At 39.6% G+C, this 5005-nt stretch overlaps 2 long non-coding RNA genes across 2 annotated transcripts; one reads left to right on the forward strand and one right to left on the reverse strand.

Moving 5' to 3' along the window:
* Window positions 1-501: 501 nt before the first annotated feature.
* On the forward strand, window positions 502-2504 carry LOC139976876 (uncharacterized). The gene is made up of 3 exons (XR_011796302.1): window positions 502-656; window positions 1393-1614; window positions 2138-2504. It is a non-coding gene; the product is annotated as an uncharacterized lncRNA (long non-coding RNA).
* Window positions 2505-3051: 547 nt separating this feature from the next.
* LOC139976877 (uncharacterized) lies at window positions 3052-5005 on the reverse strand. The gene is made up of 3 exons (XR_011796303.1): window positions 4991-5005; window positions 4061-4298; window positions 3052-3354 (listed from the first exon to the last, which is right to left on the reverse strand). It is a non-coding gene; the product is annotated as an uncharacterized lncRNA (long non-coding RNA).

A 5005-nucleotide genomic window follows, 5' to 3' on the forward strand; every position in this document is an offset into this window, starting at 1 on the left:
ATTTTTTTCCGTCTCCAAAGGGGTAGAAATCGGTAAAAAGTACTATTACGTAATAGATTCAGTGACGTCACGGGGGAGCGCAGAAGAGTGCAAACTGTATATGTTCTGCGCAGTGCATTGGGTATGGAGAAATCTCAAACTTCTCGAAAATATTACCTTTTTCAGCAGTCTGTTACAAGAAAGTTAAGATTTGGATTAAGATGAAAAATCACAAATTGATACATAAGACATCGAACAAAACATCCATTGACTTCTTTTTTCATAAATTCCTTGCATTTTCTTCCTATCAAGCAACAAAAAACTCCGCAAAAATCGGCTAGATTGACTCGTTCAGGGAAAGCCGAAAACAAATGACGTCATTTGTTTACCAAGTAGAAAGTGAACGATATCGTCGCATACGATATTGCTACCACACACAGTTTCTATACACGCACTGTAGTACGCATATATACACAGCACAGCAAAGCTTATACATATCGCGAAATGGCTGCCGGTGGCATTGACACACAGTATTTAGATACCAACGGCGAAGAAGTAAGGGAAATGGAGGACGATCGTGGGGAAGTTTTTCCCTATATGTTCGAGCCGGAGACCAGCGAAGAGGAAGCGGGATCGGACAGCGATGTCGAAATTGATCGTCTTGACGGAATATAACGGTAACGTTACGCCAAGCGTACTATACTTTGTATAGGATAGTTGTGTCACTAGTTAGGCCTAGAACCGATAAATGTTTCCTAACTTTGCTCATACACTTAGCTAGCCAATTTGTTGATGGGGCAGCAAAATTAACATGAATGTGCGGTCGAGTAAAGTTAAGGAAGTTACTATTTTCCTTAAAAGTTGTGGCAGCACATGCCCCAGGAACATGTCACACAGACATGTTTCATTTGGTTAGTAGATTGAAGGAGCCAATTGGAAGAGTGCACAACAAATTCAGAGGTGGCCTATTATTAATTTCCTAGCAGTTGTAGGCCTAAGTGGCAAATTAGTGAAGTTACCACAAATCAGGGAAAGGGTGGGGGGGGGGGGAGGGAGAAGGTGGCACCTCACACCAGCTTTTTGTCATTTCCGCTTGAGCTAATTTCATAACCAGATTTTCTCAATCTAGGGAATGGATTCAGAAGTGGGAAAGAGTTGGAAACGAGGCAGTATCGGCCTGTTTTATTTTCCTTTGCAGCATTGTCCCAACAGAGGCAAGACTTCTAAGAAGAGGCTACCCCTTCCTTACTAGTGATGTTACTTGTAAGGAGCTTCAACAGTACAGTAGATTGCCCTTCAGAGGTGCCACTTTTCTATTTTGACATGTTAGTACAGTATGTCCCAATAAATGAGGTTGGTATGAAGTCATTGAATTGGCTCTTTATTATTTGAACTGGTTTGTATTGTTTACAGGTGTCATTGTGGCCAATGTGCTGTGATGCCTACAGCAAGGGAGTGTAGATGCTGCAGCGAAATAGATAAGGACTGTGATGGATGAAGAAGGTGCTGCATGCATCACCTTACACCCAGGTTTTGAAGCTATGTGCCTGAACCCATTGTTTCTTCAGACAGCCTACTACTGTACATGTACCGTCAACAGTATGGTGGACGTGCACAGGAAAACAGGATCCAAGAGTAAGTCTAGAATACATTATTTTTGTTGTTATTCATTGCTCTGACCTGCTGTTGAAAGATGTAACAATACAGAGGGTGTATTCATAGTTTAGTTTTGTTTCGTTGTGAAAGGAATAACATTAAGATATAGATTTGATCAAGAAAATTTGTGCACCATGTTCAAAACCTGCTTCTGATTAGGTCATTTTGACCAAAAACTGGTGTAATGCCCTTGAGGTTAACCCTTATCATGCTGACTGACATAGTAATCATTAACACTGAGCCATGGAACCAAATGCCACAAAAAAAATGTCCACCATGCTTGTGTACGATCCATTTACAAATTTTAGTCCCCGAGATGATGACAATGATTAGTTTGTATAAATGGCATAGCTAGGCTTACTTTAGGGGAGGCAGATTTAGGGGCCAAGCAAATTCTGGAAATCATATAGAAATTTATTTTAAAATTGACGTCCCCAGATGGCTACCAAGCTTTTGTGTGTCTTCATCTTTTATAGCTGGTTTTCATATGATTATTTTACAGGAAATACAGACACACAGCATACAGACAACTTGCACGGATGAGCTAGCAGTTTTTAGGGAAGGAGTTTTGTGTTGTTCTCCCATCCTATGCAGTAAGGAGGATTAGAGAAGCTTTACCATCTGAACAGTATGAAGGATTTAAATTATCAAGACTGAGAATGTGGACTGTTTATGCCAAGTCATAGTATCATTTCTGCCAAGTTTTATAGAAACAGGGTTCAGTGCTGTCTGTTTTGTGGCTGAATGGTGAACATTTTGGAATTCCAGCTTACATTTTTCTGGTTCATGGTATTAACTACAATCTTGGATGAAATTTTACATTTTCAAGTTTGGGAAGTACATAACAGTAATAAATAATAAAAACTCAAGTTAATTTTTTGTATGTATTCTCTCTTGTAAGCAAAGCTGTCACTTCTAGTAGCCTGCCAACAAAATCTGGATGATTGAAATCTCAAATATACTAGGTTAAAATAGAAGAATAGTTTGAATTAAGTACCCTAAACCACTATGTCAATGGGATCTGGAGAGCTTAGGCTTTCTTTTATTTTAATAAAATTGTAATGAGAATCAATCTGAAATTGTTCATTAATCCATGGAATATCAAGGTTACTTGATCATAAATGAGATAAAAAAAATCATATTTTATCCCATGCGGGGAACAAACAGCAATTTCTGTCAATTCTTTTCGAGAAAAACAAAAAATTGGCAACATGTTTGAAACACCAAAGTTGCATACAAATAGTAAGTCTGCATGAAATTTACATTTATGAAGTCTAAGCTCTCTAGAAAGGAATACTTGTCATTGGAACTTTTTTTTAAATATAATGTTATCATTACTAATAGTTAGTTACAATGGAAACCAGATGTAAGTAAAACTTGAATGTAAAACTTGCAACTTCCCTAAAGGCTGGTAGCGACCTGTTAATTAACACTGGTCTGCAGCTGTGCCATACACCATGTGAACAGACGATTCACAGAGTCGATTGCTCCCCACTACAATGAAACAAAATTAGAACTTGGGAGGCCATCAACTACAGTACTTCAGCAAAGCTTTTGAAATCTGCTTCGGTGTTGTTTTATGGCATCCTCATTGTTCGGATGAACATAGGAGCTTGCAAGGGGTGGGGGCTCTTTTCTGACAGGAACAGGACACTCCTCTCCCAGAGTTCCACTTCTGCAGAAGTTGTTGCAAGCAGTCAAGAAGTTCCCATACATAATCTGTAGAATAGTAAAGATATGAAGAATAATATAATAATAGTTCATAAAAACATACCATTTAGATAGAGGCATTCCAATCACTCCATTTCGGTCAATAGGCATGGCACAGTTGTCGGTCAAGTCTTTGGATGCCCAACTAATGCGACAGCTGAGTACACCTCAATTCGTGTGGATACATGGGTCAGGTTTTACCTGACAACTTGTGCCTGAACAATTCCGATATATTTTTTACTGATTACAACAAAAACCCTACACCTGTTTGTGCACCTAATATTATGGATTATGTAATCTTCAGCAGGATGTGTGGTCATTGTCTCAGTAGCTTAACCACTGTTTATGTAGTAAAGTAAACATGTGGACAGAGTAGCATCCTGTCCCATCCCCTTGTAATCCCATGGTAAAAGAATGTATAAGATGCAACTTTCACCATTTGTATTCAGTAGCAGATATCCAGCCAAGTTAAGATATAATATACTCTGTAAAATCCAACTACTTGTTTGTGCCTTTATTTCTTGTTCACATACAGCTGTGACAACTCTACCAGATACAGTATGTATATGCTAATTGAAGTAAAGACTGATGGCCTCACCACACATCCCAGACTGCCCCACAGTGTTGGTGTCAAAATTAATAACGATCCTCTTTCCAGAAAGTTATGGCACCAATTGATTTTCCAGACTAATCTACTATCAATCTTGAAAATTACCTTGAAGGGTCATCTTTGTCATGTTCAGATGAGTTAACTGATGGAGTGTAGTCCGGACTACCTGGCGGTTTTTCGGTGTATCCTGATGTGGATGCCACAGCAGCAGACGGACCATCATCGCCACTGTGAGATGGCCCTGGTTGCTTTGATGGTGTTCTTGTCTATGTTGGTCCAGTCAGCAACTTCAATGGTGGTAGGGGGACCAGTGAACACTGGACTTCTACATGTGTTACATTCACTGAAAATTAGAATAAACGCTTATTATACCACACACATACAGTATAGGTTGCTCTTGGACAGGGGTCAGCTGCCTAGATGGTTCACTTATCTTTTCTGAAGGAGAGCATATCCTCCTGCTTTATGTGGCTGCAACCATGAGCATTGCAAATGACTTCAGCTTGGTTTCATATAGTATAACTACAATGTAATCTCCCTTCTCTCAGTAACTATTGCTGTAGCCTTTATATTTTCCTGTGAAGCCATCAGGTATAGCCTCCTCAACCACTCTCGTCAGGCAGGCGGATATGATGGATAAAATACAATGTATATTATCCCCTAGTCAGCCTGCCCGATGTGCAGTTTTGATTGCTATTTTGCTTTCAACAAGTACTGTTTCTAAAATTTTGGCCCCTGTACTCACTTCTGCTATAGAATACTCTATAGATGTATGAAAGTTTTCCATTCTTGCTTGTATTACCCTAGCTTACACTTCTCTACCACATTTTCTCCCCCAACCCCCCTGCCTCCTTTTTGTCTGGTAGCTTGCCCCCCCCCCACATATACATGCCTCAATGTTTTACTGGTGGAGATTCCTTGTATCCCGTTCAAAACTGACTACTTAAATCTTTAATGCCTGTCACCACCCTCCCCTCCCCCATTTCCCAACTGTTTTTCGGTAATATCAAGCACATGTCTATAAGATCATGCTACCTTTAGATGGAGATG

The sequence above is a fragment of the Apostichopus japonicus genome, chromosome 12 (genome assembly GCF_037975245.1).
Source record: "Apostichopus japonicus isolate 1M-3 chromosome 12, ASM3797524v1, whole genome shotgun sequence".
NCBI classification, from domain to species: Eukaryota; Metazoa; Echinodermata; class Holothuroidea; order Aspidochirotida; family Stichopodidae; genus Apostichopus; species Apostichopus japonicus.